This window comes from Acinonyx jubatus, chromosome C2 (genome assembly GCF_027475565.1).
Source record: "Acinonyx jubatus isolate Ajub_Pintada_27869175 chromosome C2, VMU_Ajub_asm_v1.0, whole genome shotgun sequence".
NCBI classification, from domain to species: domain Eukaryota; kingdom Metazoa; phylum Chordata; class Mammalia; order Carnivora; family Felidae; genus Acinonyx; species Acinonyx jubatus.
In genome coordinates, this window is record NC_069384.1 from 37,712,501 (window position 1) to 37,732,559 (window position 20,059).

General features: G+C 33.4%; 1 protein-coding gene across 1 annotated transcript in view; it reads left to right on the forward strand.

The window, feature by feature from the left end:
• Positions 1 to 18,693, forward strand: part of LOC128315375 (uncharacterized) — a 520,211-nt gene extending 501,518 nt beyond the window's left edge. The window contains exon 3 of the mRNA XM_053221890.1: positions 15,179 to 18,693. The gene's annotated coding sequence lies outside the window, so the exon portion shown is untranslated. The remainder of the gene's footprint in view (positions 1 to 15,178) is intronic.
• The last annotated feature ends 1,366 nt before the right edge of the window (positions 18,694 to 20,059 follow it).

A 20,059-nucleotide genomic window follows, 5' to 3' on the forward strand; every position in this document is an offset into this window, starting at 1 on the left:
CAAGGAGGTTGTGATGTGCTTTACAGAGAAAAGCTGATGATTAGTGATGTTGAGCATCTTTTCATGTATCTGTTGGCCATCTGCATGTCTTTAGAAAAGTGTCTGCTCAGAGGATGCTATTCAGTCAGTAGGGCATACAACTCCTGATCTAGGGGTCATGAGTTCAAACCCCTTATTGAGTGTAGAACTTACTTAAAAATTAAATAAACAAACAAACAAATAAGGAAAATGTCTATTCACTTCCTCTGCCCGTTTTTCAATCCCATTTTTTCTTGGTTTGGTGTTGAAATATGTAAGTTCTTTATTACATTTGCTGTCTGTATCTATCATTGACTATATATATTTTTCTCAGTTTTATTGATTTTTTTTTTAATTTTGAGAGACAGAGACAGAGAGAGAATGAGAGAGCACAATTGGGGGAGGGGTAGAGAGAAAGGGAGAGAGAGAATCCCAAGCAGAATCCATGTTGTCAGCACAGAGCCCAAAGTAGGGTTTCAATCTCACTAACTGTGAGATCATGACCTCAGCCAAGATCAAGAATCGAAAGTTTAATAGACTAAACCACCCAGGCAGCCATACTGAGGTTTTTTTTTAGAGTTCAGTATATCACTTTAAAAGAAGTAATTTTAATATCTGATATTTTCATAATGTTTCACATATTAAGAACTTAAAGTGTTTTCCATGTATATTAGATTCAGGAAACCAGATTTTATTAATTTTAAAATGCTCTTTTTAACATTATTTTATTTATTTTTGAGAGAGAAAGAGAGAATGCATGCATACTATCAGTGCAGAGCCCACACTCAATCTCACAAAACTGAGCGGAAATCAAAAGTCAGAGACTTAACCAACTGAGCCACCCAAATGCCCCATAAAATGTTATTCTACCCAGTATGAAACCATGTCTTATCACTTTACTATATTCAGAATTTGTCCTAACTCTGACAGGAGTTGAAAATAAAGCCCATATTTTAAGTTTATTAAACATAATGACCTTCTTCCAGAGATAGTACAATTGATAGTTTAAAGAACCAAAATAAAAGAATAGACAACAGCATTTTTTAAAGCATCCATGTGCATTGCTGGAACTATGAAAGTGATCAGCAGAAGCGTTTGTCACCCCATGGATATCAAATTTCCTCCAAACTCTGTGATTGTGGTTGGATAACAATGACCTTCCCAGGCAGAGAAGTCACATCATTAAGAGTAACAGATTGATACTTTTGCATATTTATTAAAACAAATTTCCTGAGGAGTACAATTGAGCAATATTGTTAACCTAGTTTTCTTAAAATATACAAAAGTACAGCGAAACAAATATATATTTTTTAATATTTTAAATCAGATTTTGTTTTGATTGGCTACCCAATTAGGACAAATTAATGAGATTTTTTACTAACAGTAATCTGAAACATTATTTTGGGCTTACAAGCAATTCTTGAAATTACCATAAATATATGATGTCTATTGGTTGAATAGTAATAATGGATAAAGGCTGCTAGGATTGACCTTGACTGTTTTGATCCATCGTAATTTTTCATGTATCTAGCCAGAATAAACTATGTTTAAGAAAAATATGCTATTCTAACAGCAACAGTGTTGAGATATATATATATATATATATATATATATATATATATATATATAGTACCAATATGTGAGTTCATAGTATCTGCAATAGTATATTTTGAAAATAATCAGAACTTCTATAAATATACATTTTAGTTGTCTCCCAAATTTTGTAATGTTCTTGTTATTTCTTGCTGGAACAGGAACATTTGAAAAATCACAATGACAACAATAAAACATACTGTTGTTCTCTTAAGGATGCAGTGTGATGGACAGAGTGTCAAAATAATCAGAGCAAATGATGGAGCATTCTCATAGGAAATTTGAATTCTTCTTTGGTGAATTTCATAATCTGACAGTGTGTTGTTTTTCAGGCACCATGATTTTTGGTCTATGTCAAAGAGGTCAAGTATTTAAATATCTCCTACTGGTTAAGCTGTCCTAAAGTTCCCTTGGTAGATTTACTGTTTTGAGACACAAATTATCTGAACTTTAAAATCTGGCAGTCTCATTGGAAGTCTTGGCAATAAAAATTCATCTTCTCTGAATGTGAAAATCAACTCTGATTTTAGTTAAATATGAGCATATTTCTAAAAAGTTCATGTATTTATTTAGTCTGGACTCACATAGCTTTTTTAGATACATCTGTGAAAAGAAAGTAAGGTACTTACATCATTCTTTCATGATGGTTATGGTAGCAGGGACATGGTTGGTGGATCATTCTTTAAATTTCATCATTTGGGGTGCCTGAGTGTCTCAGTCGGTTGAATGTCCTAATGTTGATTTAGGCTTTAGTCATGATACCCCAGGGTTTTGAGATCAAGCCCTGAATCAGGCTCTGCACTGAGTAGAGGCTGCTTGAGATTCTCTCTGTCTCTTTCTCTGTCTCTCTCTGCCCGTCTCCTGCACTCATGCTCTCCCCCGCCCTCTAAAATTAAATTTTTTAAATAATAAAAATAAAAATAAAATTTCATTATTTTACTGATTCCTGTAAGCAAGCTATAAAATGAAGACCACTTTTCTTGACATTGAGGAAGTCCTTACTGGGGTTTACAAAATATGTCATTTAAATTAAAGTCTACATGGAGAACTGGTAAAATCTTTCAGAAAGCCAGATAGAGTTCAAGCTTTCAAAAAACTGATATAATGAGTGAACTCTGCTTAGTTTGCCCATTAGACTTTATGAGCATTATTTAGAAATATTATTATAGAAAGACTTACTTAGCCTATAGATTCCACTTTTAATTTATTAGCTGGTATAGATATAATGACATTGAGGACATTTAAGTTTGCCTCCCCAAATTATTTTACCTCTTTATGTTTTCTAATTCAGTTTGTTCTAAATTTTATGAAAAGTTTGGTAAACAAAATTGTACTAACTATCCAGAGCTTTAACTTTTTTTTTTCCCTCGAGAGCAAAACTGCAGAATATTTAGGCATCAGGGGTCATTAAGATCTCCTTTTCTAGGGGTGCCTGGGTGGCTTATTCAGGTAGGCATCTGACTCTTGCTTTCGGCTTAGGTCATGTTTGCATGGTTTGTGAGTTTGAGCCCTGCATCAGGCTCTACTCTGACAGTAGCTAGCCTGCTTAAGATTCTCTCTCTCTCCCTCTCTGTCCCTCCCTCATTCATGCATGCTCTTTGTCTCTCTCTCTCTTTCTCTTTCTCTCAAAATAAATAAACTTAGGATCACCTGGGTGGCTCAGTCGGTTGAGTGGCCAATTTCAGCTGAGGTCATGATCTCGTGGTTCGTTAGTTGGAGCCCTGCATCCGGCTTTGTGCTGACAGCTCAGAGCCTGGAGCCTGCTTCAGATTCTGTGTCTCCTTCTTTCTCTGCCTCTCCCCCATTCACACTGTGCCTCTCCCTCTCTCAAAAATAAATCAACATTAATTTAAAAACATAAATAAACTTAAAACAAAACAAAACAAAAAGAGTTCCTTTTCTAAGAAAATCACATGGCCAAACTGTTATAGGTCATCTATTCAAAGAAACAACATTTTCCATCTCTGAAACTGGGATGCATTTGATGACAGATGATGTACTGTATTTTAATTGATAAAGTTTCTTCTCAGAGTAATACATAAAATTATAGTTTGTCTTATAATTGCCTTATAGGTTTTAAAGAAATAAATTCCATTTCAGGCATATTTTTATACGTGGGAGAAATGTTATTTTTGAATTGGCTTGAGGAGTTCCTATTCTTAGGATGTGTTTGTCACCTGATCGTTTAAATTTCTCACACTCTTATTTCTTCAAGAGAGATTTGCAGTCAAGTCTTTGGGGAGTTAAAATGAAGGGTAGACGTTTCCCTGATTTCAGTTCAATTTTCATAAACTAAAGAATACCTCGAAATGTACTTCATAGCAGTTTCAACTTTGCTTTACAATTGCTTTATGAATGATATATTGTGATAACACATTTTTGGCTCTCTGTGGTTTTTGTCAGCTTATACTAGTTTTATGGAAATAAGAAAATTGTGGGCCACTATTGTAAGTGACAAAATTATTTTTTTTCCTGAGACCTTAGAATTATAATGAAATATTGTGAACACCCAAGTACTTTTAATATCGAAATGTGCTATGTATTAGGTAGTTCAGAAAGGGAAAATAACAAAGGGTAGAAAAAAGATAGAATAATGACCTAGTTGGCCCCAAATGTTATAGAACCTTTTTGTCTTTACAACTCAATCTTCAAGAAATTTATAAGAAAAAAATGCATGTTTGTACAAACCCACGTTATTAAAACACTAAATATTTAAATTTATTAAAATGCTAAATTTTGACTAATGATACCACTTATTTTTAAATTCTATGCATTTATATGGGATCTTTGACTAGGTGCTTTTGAATATTTTAAACAGGTTTGGAGAGATATAGCAGAAAATGCCACTTCAGAGAGCTGGCAGCCAACAAAATTCTGAAATATCTATGTTGTTACTTCAGTTTAGTTGTACTTAAAAAAAAAAAACAACTTTTATTCTCAAACCTTATGGTAGTCAAAGAAAATACTGAGGATTTGTGAAAATATAATGATTATTATAATTTAATATCAATTTTATGTAGAACATCAATATTAAAGCCCAATTGCTCACAAACTTTGAGATCTCTTGTCTTCCTTAAGAGATGCAAGAAATAATTTAGCAGAATTGTAACGTTTTACATTCTATGTGATTGGCTATCTGATGCAGAGTAAATCACTTTGACCTATGTCTTTATCATCTAGTAAGTTGGGAAACTAATATTTTTCAAAGAAGCTTACCAAGCTTTTCTTGAGATGAAAATAGTACTGTGAATACAACAGTTACTTGATAAATATTTTTGAGTGAGAGAGCAAAGAATTATCAAAGCAGTAGAGCCCTATGATTTTTTTCAAAGTCACGTTGATTATTACTTTGAAAAACTACAAATTGTTGGAAAACAAAATATACCATATACTTATAGTTCTATGTATTTACCTTTATATTTACATTATTTTGTATTTAGCAGATAAACACACAAACGTATATACATGCGTCCTATATTTAATTACTTTGGCACTGCTTTGGTACAAATGAGAGCGTCTTCTTGGGTTTGATAATTAATGATGAAAAAGCATATTACATGAGGATAATGTAAATGAATTAAAAGGGAAGGCAAATTAAAACATATCTATGATGTTCCCTCTCTTCTTAAACTAAACAACATCTCCTTGTAAGGTAGTATACAAGGATGACAAAATTGGCAAAATACTGATATATTCTAATAAAACAAAAACCCATACATTTAAATCCTAAATGATGCAGAAGTCTTAAAAAGAAACAGAAAATGAGAGAAAGGTAACCAAGGCTTTAGGGCTCATCCCTCAGAATGAAACTTCTTCATTGAGAATGCTTTCAAGTAAAGGATGCACATAGAGGCAGTAATTGAATAGATGCATTGAATAACAAGAAATATTATTGAGATATAATGTAGTACACCTAAGCAGTATATTTATTTGTTCTTCAGAAACCCTTAATCCACCTAGTTTCCTTGTAACCACTATTTCTTGCCACCTTAGTGAGTGAAGTTCAGAGTGTTGTGGATTTCAGGTCCTGCAAAGGAAAACAAAATTGCTCAATTAGAGTCTTGAGAAAGGCTTCATTTGTCATTGTGAATTACTTTGGTCATTGGCTACTATTAAGGAGGAAAAAGGGAAGGGAACAAGGTATCATGCTCTGTGAACAGGTCAGATTAAACTAGCCAGATGGGTTCATGGTGTCATACATATTGTAGAAAAAAGAAAAAGAAAAAAGCTTTGATAGCTGATAACTTAATTATCTGCCACTATCAGTTTGGAAGGGCTTTTAAACATGTCCAAAATGTCTACCAAATTTTCAGCAGGAGTGACAGCAGATTTTTAAGTAAGGATAAAAATGCAGCAGTCTTTCTAGAATAAAACTCTGACAGACTATGATGAATTACCTTATTATAGTTGCTCGCATGACAAATGTACTTGATCAGTGTTTCTTCCTGGGAATAGTTGAGCTTATCCAGAGGCAAAAGTTGAAAGGAAATGAGAGCTAACTAGTAATCCTAAGTGTAATACATCAGCATTTCTGTGAAAGTATTCAAGAAAACCTTATCAATTACTGTTTATGTCAACAGAAAGTACTTTCTCTAGTCCCTCATGATATAACCTCTTTTTGAGTATTTAAGTGACTTTTTAGTTTTAGACAGGGAATATAGATCACAGAGAAGTTTTTCATTTTTTTGTTTTTGTTTTTATGTTTTCTTTACAAGTCCTATAAGTTATCCTGCTTTTAAAAATATCCTCAGACATGTTCCCAGTCAAAGTTTTGGATGATACAGTAGCCACGTGTATTTAACTATACCCCTAATGGAAACATTTTTATTGATTCAAATATTTTAATATGGAAAAAATGAGAAATTGGAAAAAAACAGTGAAATTAAGAAAATAGTGCATGGCTAAAAATATTATGTAAGTCACTGAGTAATACATTTGTTAATAAGTTTATTTATTTAAAGGAAAAGTCATTTCAAAATATTTCTGCACTTCCATAATCTTGCTGCTATTAGAAAACATGATCAGGAGGGGCGCCTGGGTGGCTCAGTCGGTTAAGAGTCCAACTTCAGCTCAGGTCATGATCTCGCAGTCCGTGAGTTCGAGCCCCGTGTCGGGCTCTGTGCTGACCGCTCAGAGCCTGGAGCCTGTTTCGGATTCTGTGTCTCCCTCTCTCTCTGACCCTCCCCCATTCATGCTCTGTCTCTCTCTGTCTCAAAAATAAATGAACGTTAAAAAAATTAAAAAAGAAAAAAAAGAAAACATGATCAGGAAACCAAAGACTTTTCCCAAATAGTTGCATTAATTTTTATGTTACTATTTAAGGACAGGTTGTACATATGTCTACTGGGTTTCATAAGTTTACATGAAAGGCCATAAAAAAAAGCTAAGATTTTTTGCCACTACTTAGAAATTAATGGTAGAAGATTAGTTTCCATTGTTTTGTGTATATATTTTTTTCTTTGTTTCATGTGTATGTCACACATCCTAGATAATGCTGCCATCATTCTTTCTTTGAAGAAATTGTATTTCTGGGATAGTTTATTTTCATTTTTCTGTTATACGATACATGAATAGAACACATAATTGTTGATTGCCAACATTTTTGTTTATTTCTTTTCACATCTATTTGGATAAGGGAGCAGATCAAGTGACAATTATCTAAGCAGATCTTCAGAAAAAGTGTAACATGTCCAGATCGTGCCTGGCACAGGGTGATCTAGCTAAGAAACTCTCACAACTACCTGGTCAATATACATAGTCATTGAAGCTTAGTTTTTGCAATACTATGTACATAAGTAATGAATGATTGTGTCCTGGAGTCTATACACACATCATCTCTCATGTATTTCTCTCATTTCTTAAAGTGTACTATTTTTATGTGGAATGTATTTTTATGTGAATGAGAACTGAGCAGTAATTTTCAAACTTGTTTGTGACCCATTAGTGAGTCATATTAGCAGTTTAGATATTTATGGCCAATATTTTAAAAATGGAGAATAGATTATACACAAATATATTAATGATTAATGCTTTAAGACACTTTCATTTTAACTGTATGCATGCATGTATTCATACAGGCAAATATGTTCATAGGGTCACATCACACAATGTACTCATTTACTGTGGATTGCAAAGGCTGTAAAAGATCCTAGTGTAGACTAGAAGAAGAAGGAAGGATTAATACAGCAACAGCAAATGAACCAAATTGATATATCACAAGGAAAATGCTAAGAAGAGGGTTCTCATCTCTGTTGCTTTTACAACCATGTAAGGCATTTTTGAAACATACAGATGAATAATTTCTAATCAGAAGAATTAAATCCCAAACACCTGGTGTGGGGCAATGACCATGTGTTTTGTTTTTGTTTTTTGAGCTCTACGGGTGATTAGGATATATCCAAGTTATAGAACCTCTGCTATGGAGTAGCAATCATAATGATTTCAGTTTTAAATTTTACTTTTTCTTTCATTTGGTGATTTTTCACATTTGATATCATAAGACTTGAGAATATTGAAATATCAATGACTACAAATTAATAAATTAAAAGGACACTTGGGCAGTATAAAAGTTGTTCAAGGGATTTTTGTATATTACAGGTATATTTTATGTTTATACAAACTTTTATTTACCAGTCAATGAGAGGAATATCAGAGAGACAAATAGTTTAGTTAATTGATCAGGAGTGTAAGTCTTAGAAACATTAAGACTGAAGTAACTGATTTTCCATCCTCTTTCAGTTAATTATATGTTAGCGTTCACCAAATGATAATTTAAAATCTTTGGTATTTTAGAGCTTCCTGGCTGACTCAGTCAGTAGAGCATCCAACTCTTGATCCTGAGGTTGTGAGTTTGAGCCCTATGTTGGGCGTAGAAATTATTTTTAAAAAATAAATAAAAAATAAATCTACATCTTTGATGTTTTTATTTATCTAGTTATTGTACATTTGTGTATGTGTTTTAAGATCATAATTTCATCCTTTGCACTTAAAGTTCAACTTTCCTCTAGCAAATCATCAATTCTTGGGTGCCTGGGTGGCTCAATCAGTTAAGCTCTGACTTTAGCTCAGGTCATTATCTCACTGTTTGTGAGTTGAAGCCCGACATCAGGCTCTCTGCTGTCAGCACAGAGCCTGCTTCGCATTCTCTGTCTCCTTCTCTCTTTGCCTCTCCCCACCTTGTCCTCTCTCTCTCAAAATAAACTTAAAAAAAAAAAAACAACCTTGATTCTTACATTCCCTTTACATCTCTTTAACAGTTGAATCTGCTCTATTGTTTTGTTTTTTTTTACTTGAGGTGAGTGTCAAAATTTTGTTGTAATAATTATAAAGTTTCTAGCATTAGTGCAGAGATGTAAAGAGGTCTAGAGCCACTTGAGAAGTAACCCGAGAAGTAAACTGACCCTCTCGCATTTGTCCCTCACCGCTACCTGTTGTTTTGCACATCAGGTGTCTGAAGTTTGGAGAGAAGAGCAGCATAAGCCATGTGAACAAGTAGATTTGGACTTCCGTATTCCTTTCACTTGATTCTGTTTGTTTTGTTCTGCTTAATTTGGCTGCTCTTTAGCTCGTAACTCTCAAAGTCAGTGCAAAGTCAAATCCAGAGAAGACCTAAATGATATAAACAAGTTTGACCAGCCCAAGTGATGTGAATAAGTTTGACATCTTTTTAGAATGTGTGAGCAGGACCAGGATATGCAAGGCTAACTTTCCAGCTTTAGTCCTGATCATTTTCAATAACAGAAGGTCAGACTGCAGCAGTGCATGTTGAAATATAAAATGAACACAGCACAAATTGGGGAATAAAGAATTTCAAAGATTGTATTTTAATTTGACAAAATTCTTATCTTTATGCTACATTTTTGGCTTTATGGTTTTGCCCTTATGCTAAATGTATTTTAGCTGATACATGCTTCATGAAAGATTAATTGTCAAATTTCTACATGTATGTTGGTGTGGTTTCAGTAACTGTTGCACAATAATTCATTGCTTTTATTAAGAGTAAAATTATTCTTTTAGTGCTAAAAGTATAATATATTGCCTACAGTTTTTAAACCAAGAGACCCAAACAACAGATAACACTATCACTAAAGTTCTTTACCTTAAAACACTTTGCCAGATAACTTATTCAAAACAAGAATAACAAACATTAATTATGGTAGACATAAATATATCAAGGTAACCATGGGGATTTTTTTTCAAAGCTTATATTTGAATCATGCTGTTAAGTCATACTTGTAAGTTTTTTTATTGCTCTAAAAAAGACCCATATCTACCCTTTTTAAGCAGAACAAGGTAGGGTGTCTGGGTGGCTCAGTTGGTTCAACATCTGACTCTTGATTTCGTTAAGGTCATGAGCTCAGATTCTTGGGATTGAGCCTGTGTTGGGCTCTGTACTGAGCATGAAGCCTACTTAACTCTCCGACTCATGCTCTCTCTCTAAAATAAATAAATAAACAGAACAAAGTGGATAATATATTTCATATAAAGAATTCTTTATGTTGAAACACTATTAAAATCCATATGAGTTGTCACTTTACAAGTGTCGTTCCTCCAGTAGATAGTATTCTCCTTCAACGAATGGAATCTTAATCAAAATATTTATCTTCATAATTCTAGGGCCTCCCAAGATGTTTAAATGAGTGGGTGAAAAAAAAAGAATTTCATTCTTTGGGTTCCTCAGTATTATTGCATTTATGGATTTTTACATATCAATGACTTCTCATGATCCCAAATATATATCAAAAACAGTCAATAAGGGGGCGCCTGGGTTGCTCAGTCGGTTGGGCGACCGACTTCGGCTCAGGTCATGATCTCACAGTCTGTGAGTTCGAGCCCCGCGTCGGGCTCTGTGCTGACAGCTCGGAGCCTGGAGCCTGTTTCAGATTCTGTGTCTCCCTCTCTCTCTGACCCTCCCCCGTTCATGCTCTGTCGCTCTATGTCTCAAAAATAAATAAACGTCAAATAAAAACAAATTTTAAAAAATAAAAAACAGTCAATAAGTACATGTGTCTCTTAGGGATAATTTAACCAATAACCAATATTACACTCATGACAGCATCCAGATATGCAATTGTAATTTTTTAGCACTTTTTAAAATTTCAATTAAAATTGCAAGCCAAGTTATAGATGTCTGCTGAATTTTGCCCTAGGTATGTATTTTTGCTCATTTTTACACAGTAGTGTGTCTCTTCATCAGTAGTAATGATTTCTACCATTTCTTACTATGTTCCATTACGAAAGATCTTTGGAGAGCATCTCATCTATCTGCCTTCAATATACAGATTAGGAAGTACAAAGAGGTGAAATACAGGAACTGTCTTCATGGCCGTTCCCAAAACAGACTTCCATGAGCATCGATTGTTTCTTGTATCACATCCTTTTGCTGCTTATGACGTATTATTTCAGTTGATACCCACAATATCATGAGTTGGTAAACTAAGTATTATTATTTATTTCAAAATAGCTAGTACCAGTGGCTAGCAAACTATGGCCCTTTACAGAAATTTATACTGATTTCCACTGTGTTCTAAATAATGTGTGTTCTATGAAGAGAAAGTCAGTTTTGTTGTGCATAATGAAGTTTACTACCAAACCTTGTTCAAAAACAGAGAATGTGCTTTAAAAATAAATGATTTTACTTGGAAAGATGACCCGAGAGAAGTTGGGGTGACATTAAAGATCCCAATTTGAGGAAAAAGGAAAGGCTTTATATGGAAAGAATTAAAAAGGGAAAATCAAATCATGGGAACAGACAAGGCTGGGAGACTGGTATCTCTTTATCTGAGACTACAAGTTCAGTGGGAATCAGGTAAATACAAAATGAAAACTTCCTTGCCCTTGTTTTGAACTTAAGAAGTGGCTTTAGTTCAGTAGTTTAGGACTTGGGATATTTTAATACTTGAAAGCAAATCAGCAATAGAGTTGCTGAACAGAGTGGGTTCTTTAAAGAGAAATGAAGAACCTTGTCCTGAAAAAGATATTGAGCACGTGCACCTGTGCATTTCCCAGAAAGAGTGGGTAGCAATTACTGTCCAATGAAGTCAAATTATTTGTATTTTAACATTGAATATATATGTCAAAAGTATGTGGTCAACCTTTTAAATCATATTTAATTCTTTTTATAAGGGATTTATTTCTTTTATTTTTTAAAGTTTATTTATTTATTTATTTGAGGAGACAGAGAGTGTGAGCAGGGGAGGGGCAAAGAGAGAAAGAAAGAGAGTCCCAGGGAGAGAGAATCTGCTGGAGGCACAGAGCCCAACATGGGGCTCAAACTCACAAAACTAAGATCACAGTTCATCCTGAGCCTCTTTTAAAAGAGAGTCAAAGGAATAATCATCTCCAAAGTAAAGTGAAAAGATAGTTGCCTGGAAATCAAGATCTGTATGACCCTATGCAAATCACTCAACCTGTCTAGATGTTAGTGTTTCACATTTAGCATGTTAGAATATAGATAATTTTTTTCCAATCTAATATTTACATATCCAAGCATCTAGCAACTAGGTGGGGTATGTTAAAAACAAACAAACAAACAAACAACCTTAGTGGAGTTTCTGTGGCTCTGTCAGCGAAGCATCAGACTTCGGCTCAGGTCATGATCTCACCGTTTGTGAATTGGAAGCCCTGCATCGGGCTCTCTGCTGTCAGCACAGAGCCTGCTTTGGATCTTTGGTCCCCCACTCTCTCTCTGCTCCTCCCCACCTCCCAAAAATACATAAACATAAAAAAGAAAAAACCTAAGAAGGGAAAATGGAAATCACCTTAAACTACTGGTACAGGTTTGCATGAGTCAGGCAGTAGAGCATAACTGCCTGGAAACATAATGCCTGATAGTATCATTATCACTATCATGGTCCAAACAACATTGCAATTCATATCCTTTGAAGCTACTGTGGTCTGGTTTGGAAATTGATACGCTATTTAGCTTTCCTAGTGACTGCATTTTAAAAAATAGGTAGAGACACAATTAGATGGCATGTTTAAAGGATTCGGGTTACCTCGATTGTTTCCAGTTTTTACATGTTATATCTCATCTCTATAATATGAATTTAGTTGTGGTATTCATCCATGAGGGCAGAGGTAATCTATACTGCATTAAATGTTATGCTTTTTTAATAATCATATATTTTCAAGAGGGACATTATGGAATTTGTGACAATAATAAATACACCGACAATTAAATGATACCAGTGTGTGGATAGGCTTCTGATTTTGGAAAACAGCATGTTACAGTTAAAGCTATATTGTGTCCTGAATATAGTCTAGACATGTAGGCAATATTAAAATTAAAATGCTCTGTCCATGTAATGCATAACTTCTAAAAATGTATAGTATTTAGCTTATTATGAAATAATGGAGAATCTTCTTATAATCTCAGAGTGTCAATCTTTCTATAATTATGGTAATAATAATTTAGATTATGCCTTTTCAAAAGAATCTAGGACAGTCTATAAATAATAAACAAAAAATAAAGCAACCTGGGCTCACTGCCCAGATTATCACAAATATGTATAATAGAGCAAAGAAAATAAATACTTATAAGCACAAATGACTTCATGAGAAGTTAAGAAAAATAAAAAAGGAACAGTAATTGGTCAAAACCATGCTAGAAAATAATTATAGGCCTTTCATGAATCTACTTTGTAAAAGCTATGTGTATCTCTATCTAAGATTCTTTTTTTCTTTTGCATTCTTCAGTAGTCCCTTTGAGATAAACACAAAGGAAACAAAAGAAGCTACCTATGCCTCCACCATTTTACATGTTGAAGAAATATCACCCAAGGAAACTGCAACTTAACTACAATGTGCAAATCTGCCTTAAATAAGTTAATTGGAAAATCAGCATATTCCCATAGAAATTCTACCTCTCAAAACAGACATTATGTGAAATGAATTCCATTCTTATTGGCAAATAGCAACCTAGAATTGTTTTACATGCCTAAATTGCCCAAAATTGCTCCTTAATGTCCTATTGATGGGGCATTCCAGTTTATTGAAGCACAAAACACTGTTGCTTTTTTTAAAGTTTTAATTTTAAAAGGTGTACCAATGTTTTTTTTTAGTTTTACCAAATAGAAGGTAAATAACCAATCAAGCAGCCTTTATTTACTATTTAGTACTCAATTATCTTGGATTTTATTGGACAATAACTTAATTTCCAGTTTTTAGATTCTCTATGTTATTAGCTAAATTATTCTTTCATCTGTTAATTCTATAAAAAAACATATGTGGCTAGGGGCGCCTGGGTGGCGCAGTTGGTTAAGCGTCCGACTTCAGCCAGGTCACGATCTCGCGGTCCGTGAGTTCGAGACCTGCGTCGGGCTCTGGGCTGATGGCTCAGAGCCTGGAGCCTGTTTCAGATTCTGTGTCTCCCTCTCTCTCTGCCCCTCTCCCGTTCATGCTCTGTCTCTCTCTATCCCAAAAATAAATAAACGTTTAAAAAAAAATTAAAAAAAAAAACATGTGGCTAATACTATATATCTAACACTGTGCTAGATTTTAGAGTCATAAGCAAATATGATTTCTGACCTTATAGCATTAGAAAAATAATACACAGAAATAAAAAATCCAATGATGGTTCATAACCCCTTATATAAATCATACAATATAAAACACAGGAATATACAAGAATAAACAATCATTTTACAAATTTAATAATATTAGAGTTTTAAATGTGTCTTTTTAGTTTATAATCCCAAATAAGATAATATACTGATATTTCACACATGAAATCTTTGGAATGTCTGACCTCAGATATGAACTACCTCTGCTTAAAACCACACTTCCATAGGAAGGGACCAAAGTGCCCCACAGAATTGGGCACCTTTCTCAAATTGGAGATAGGTGGAAAGATAGGAAAATGTCAACCTTTAGGGATCACAGATGCTTTGATTTAAAAGACTTCAACTGTTTATTTAGCTTTACCTCTAAGTTTACTAATAGAAAGCACAAAGAAGTAAATTTCTAGTCTTACCATAGACTTACAATTTGCTTATAATTCATAGACATATGATACGTATTACGTTTATAACACATAGCATGAAATATAATATGTAACTTACAGACATAGCATACTTTATTATTTCCATTTCATTGTTACAGAACCTGATTTAAAACAGATCTGTATTCTGAAATTTCCTGGGCAGCAAAATGTGGACAGTATGATCGCTACCGTAGTAGAACTACAATCGATGCATTTGTAGTAAGGATGTTTCTAAGATGTTTGGGGAAGTAATAGAATTCCACAAACCTTTTGTTGATATTTATTTGATTCATTGTATGCTGGTGGCAGAAAAGAAATGACAAAAATAGATGTCTTCGACTCAGTAAAAATGTACTTGCCACCAAGTCATCTGTAAAGGCTCTTTTGCCTACGCAGCTTTGGAAACAACTTATTCCACTTGATTTTGTCACAACTATAAAGATCTCTAGGGTGCAAAGGAAAATACCAGTTGGAATGAGAGTTGTGATTGTTTATCTGTCAGGTCTTATTTTCTCCACAGCAAATTTCAGAAAAAAAAAATATTCCTTTAAAACTAACAACATGTTTTGTTTCTTTCTGTTTTAGGTAAGCACATTAATCATTCCAGGTGTAATCAGACTGCATCAAGGTAAAACAAGAAAAAATGGCTTAATTACATTTCATAGCAATAATCAGTATGTAAATATAAAGTTTGGACAAAATTGGTTAAAATCAAGTTTGTTTTTGAAACTAAAGGTTGAAAAAACCTAGAGAAAATCTAAATGTTCAGTTTGTTTGTGTGTTATGTTTTGATATCAATATCATAAGCTTGCAATATTTGAAATTGTGTATCATGTGGAATATTAAAACCATTTATTAACTTCTAATGTTATTAGGGCATTTCTCACTTTAAAGTGAATAATGCAAATTAGAGTAGATTTTAAATGCAAAACAATTTTGTTGTCAATATGCAAATTAATATATTTGCAACACATATTGGATTAAAGAGAAATTGAAATATATTAAAGAAGTGAATTTCAAATACTAGAAGAGATTTGTTGTACATGTTTTTAAAGGATATAGTTTTTTTAAACATCACACATAATTAGGAAATATACAGTAATAATAATCAATATTATTTATCATTCTGAAAATTATCAACATATGAAATAAATATCTCTGAAAAATCAGTTGATCATTTTTCTAGGAGATATATGCTATCATCTGTAAAATTTATACTATCGCTTTTTCTATAATCAAATCATAGTTAAATATGCTGTTTTGCTTTTCACAACTGAAAGAGCCAAATTTAATCATGGTTACAAGGGAATATAAGTTCTAACACTTTCCAGAAGTGCAGTAATATTTAAGTTAATATAGTATAGGTAATGTTTCTTCCATTCCCAATATTTTTTAATTTCAAAATTAGATAAAAGTATGCTTATAATTCCTTCCACTATAGCTTGCTTCTTTAACTTTTGCACTGAATGCCAGAAGAATTCAAATTAGTAGGAACATAGCATGTATAGGCAATTTTAGGCATGCATAATCAAATTTAGTTCTTTTTGGAACAGACAACAAATTGATGGTTCAGGAACGTACATGGCTTTAGAATGTAGTACTTTTAAACTTGGCAACACTGGAAGGGGAGGTGAAGGCTCATTATCTCAGAAAAGGACAAAGTACTTTTAATTAAAAGAAGAGCCATCATTGTTCATTATAATGGTTTGAAGGTAAATAATGTTTTAGTTGATACAGCAAGGGTGTTCTCCTTCCTACAAAGGAACACTTGAATGTAAGTAGAAAGGCTAAATTTTACTTTCATCTTTTTAGTAATCATACAGAGATATGGTTTATATTTCTAAATGTAATCATTTGATACTGATTTTAAACAAAAACATTATACTAATATGACTTTGACACAATTAATCCTCTATAACAGTAGATTGAGAAGAGAGAAGGCTTATTTGACTATAGATTTACTCCCCCTCCCTATTTTTAATCTTCCTTTGCTTTTTCTTTCATGTGAGTCACTGGGATGCTTTGTTAAAAGAGGTACTTTTTGTTTTAATTAGGAACTAATTTGAGTCCTCTTTCTGTTAGCAAGGATAAATGTCTATGATGTAATTATGTATAAGAAACTCTAAACATTTTACAGTGGTGTCTGGGAAGGTTTAGCAATGTCTGTTTCACTGAGTATCACAGTTAAATTTGAAATCACACATTTAACTCTGAAAATTACCTTCCTTCCTATCAAAATGTGCCTGTTAAGAGAAAAAGTTCAAAATTTTTGTCACTGTGACCACTGTCTATAATGATAATGAAATATAATTTTATAGAAGTAGACATATAAAAGCTACTCTGTGATTTCAAAATACTTTGACCAATTTTTCCGTATGTTGGAAAAAGGTTATGTGGTTGGTTAAATAAATCTTAAACAGAAAACATTTCAGTTTTAAACTTCTGTTGACAAAATATATTTTTAAAATCCATTATGTAGTTTTCTCTTTAGCTGCAGAATTGGAAATATAATTTAATCTTTGCTGACTGTTAACTATGCCATATATCAGAATCCATTGCAGTAAATATTCTAATAAAACATCATAACAGTGAAAGATACAATTATAAGTGCTTGTATCAAAACAAACAAAAAACGTAAAAACCAAACTAAAACATAGTGTAGTATTCATAATATGATGAATTATCTCATAAAAAAGCTTTTTCTATTGCTATTTGGCATTTTTGCCTACATAAAAAGCAGAACAAACTTTTTGGCATTTATTGTTAGCTGAATTCTAACCAATTGATGCTTCACTTGACATTGGTATTCCAGATTACATGATATATGTTCCTTGTCCATTTGAGGCTATACTTTGAATGTGAGCACCCAAAAAAGGCATTATGAGCGTAAGATTGATAGTTATTTGATTTAGCAACATCTGTTTTTGCTTGATGTACTCCAAGCAGATGCTCTTCCTGACATTCAACATGCAATTTTATTTACTCTCATGACATATGACCTCAGCAGAAGAATACTATTTCCGCACAGGTATTATAGTTAACAACTGTATGTGTCTTTGGTCAAGTAAATGTCAATAGACTGGGTCAAACATCATTAACTTTAATAAGGACAGCAATGGGCAAACTCTTTGACTAGTGTCTCCGTAAACTGACATAGAGTTCTTTAAAGTTTCAGAACATCTAGAGGCTCATTTTTTTTTCAATTAGCAAATTCTTTTACGTTTCTTTGAGAATGAAGAAACAACAATATATGCTATCAGAATGTCTTTTCTGTTTGGCATAGTATTTCAAACCTGTCACATTGTACAAAGGGTTGTAATGAAAAATACGCAGTGATAGGCCCTACTGCTTATTTGATTCTCTATTCACGTTTTGTAATATGCTGCAATACAATATAAAACCAACACTGTTGTAACTGAATTATACTGTTTCATGGTTTATATAAGGACACCTAGGGATTTAGGATAAATGTGAGTGATCATACTGAGGATTAGAGAGTTCTGATCAAGGGTTTTCTAGGCAGAAAAATATCTATGAAAACTAAGCAAAAGTGTCTTTGTCTGAGGAAAAATATGAAAATTACATAATACCATCGTAGTGTATTATATTTCTAAAGAGATCTGATGTCCTGTAATGGAATATGCATCTGATTCTCTTTTTCTAAGGAAGTCTCCTACTCAGTGTTAACAATCTAATGATATCTTGTGACCTTTTCTATGCAAATATGAACAATTTGAGGCTATCACAATCTCTCATGCATTGCTCCTTAAAGGGACATTCTTAATTGCTTTTATAGTCTCAATTTTATTTTAACCTCCATTACCTATAATATCTTCTTTGAAGCTTGAAATTAACTTTTCTGTCTTCACCATTCTATTCTTTCCTATTTTGGTAAGCAGTGACTTTACTTTTCCACTGAAATTTTAAGGAGTTTCATGCAACATAGATGTAATTAATTTAATATGATAAGGTACATCTTTATTATATTATTCTGTTAGTCACATCCAATAAAAGAGAAGTATATATTCCTTTCCTGTGGAGATCACTCAAAGATGTGGTATTCTTTTTTTTTTTTTTAAGTTTATTTATATTTGAGAGAGAGAGAGGAACAGAGCACGAAAGGGGAAGAGGTAGAGAAAGAGGGAGACACAGAATCCAAAGCAAGCTCCAGGCTCTGAGCTGTCAGCACAGAGCCCCATGAGGGGCTCAAAGTCGTGAACCATGAGATCATGACCTGAGCCAAAGTCGGTGGCTCAACTGAATGAGCCACCCAGGCGCTCCAAAGATGTGGTGTTGTTTTGCATATAGAAGCAAGACTAATAACACTATAATGAACATTATCTTTTGGATTTCCTTTTCCTACCTAAGTGTTTCTTTAGTGTTGAAGATATCATCCCATCCTTATATTTAAATGAATTCTTCTTGAAAAATGATCCTGTCACTTCTGAGTTATGAGGCAGTAATAATGTATATTTTCTTATCCTGAAAATAAAGTAAGAAAATTTAGTCTTTGTTTGTGTTCTTATAATTAGAAAATGGTGGAAGCTTACATTTTTAAATAGTGTAAACTTGTAATTCTCATTATGGAATGGGACTAAAATGTAACTGTATAAGAAATGATTAAATATTTTAAAGTTTTAAATATGTAATGCATATGAATGCATAAGGAAATTTTAATAATATTCATGATTATGGTGGCATCATTGTCACATCCTCAAATGTTTGAAATTATCATGTAAATAAGCGACTGGTGGTCACATTTGGCCCGTGAGAGCGGATGTTCCCTGAGTGCAGATACCGTTTCCCTTTTTCCTTTGTGATCCTCAATTACCTAGCAAAGTACTTGGCACATTTTTAGGCACTTACAAATACTTTTGTTGTTGCTATTGATATATGCATGTCTTAGATTATTTTATAGAGAAAAACTCTATATTGACTGCATGCAAAATTTCATACAATATAAACATGGAATTTATAAATCATTTGTAAAAAATTATCTTTCTTCAACTCCTTAAATGAGACAAGGAAAGGTAGGCAAATTGGTGGGTACATGGATGACAAAGAATGGCTTCCTTTAAAAAACAAAATCACTGTTTGTGGGGGACTGGGTGGCACAGTCGGTTAAACATCTGACTCTTGATTTCATCTCAGGTCATGATCTCATGGGTTCCTGGGATTGAGCCCCACGTCTGTCACCACAGAGCCTATTTGGGATTCTCTCACTCCCTTTCTCTGTCCCTCCCCTGCTCTTTCTCTCTCTGTCTCAAAATACATAAATAAACACTTTAAAAAACCACTGTTTAATATCATAGCCTTTTATACTACCAGCAATTTTAGAAATATACCCATTAGGAGCGCCTGAGTGTCTCAGTTGGTTAAGCGACCAACTTCGGCTCAGGTCATGATCTCGCAATTTGTGAGTTTGAGCCCCGCGTCAGGCTCTGTGCTGACAGCTCAGAGACTGGA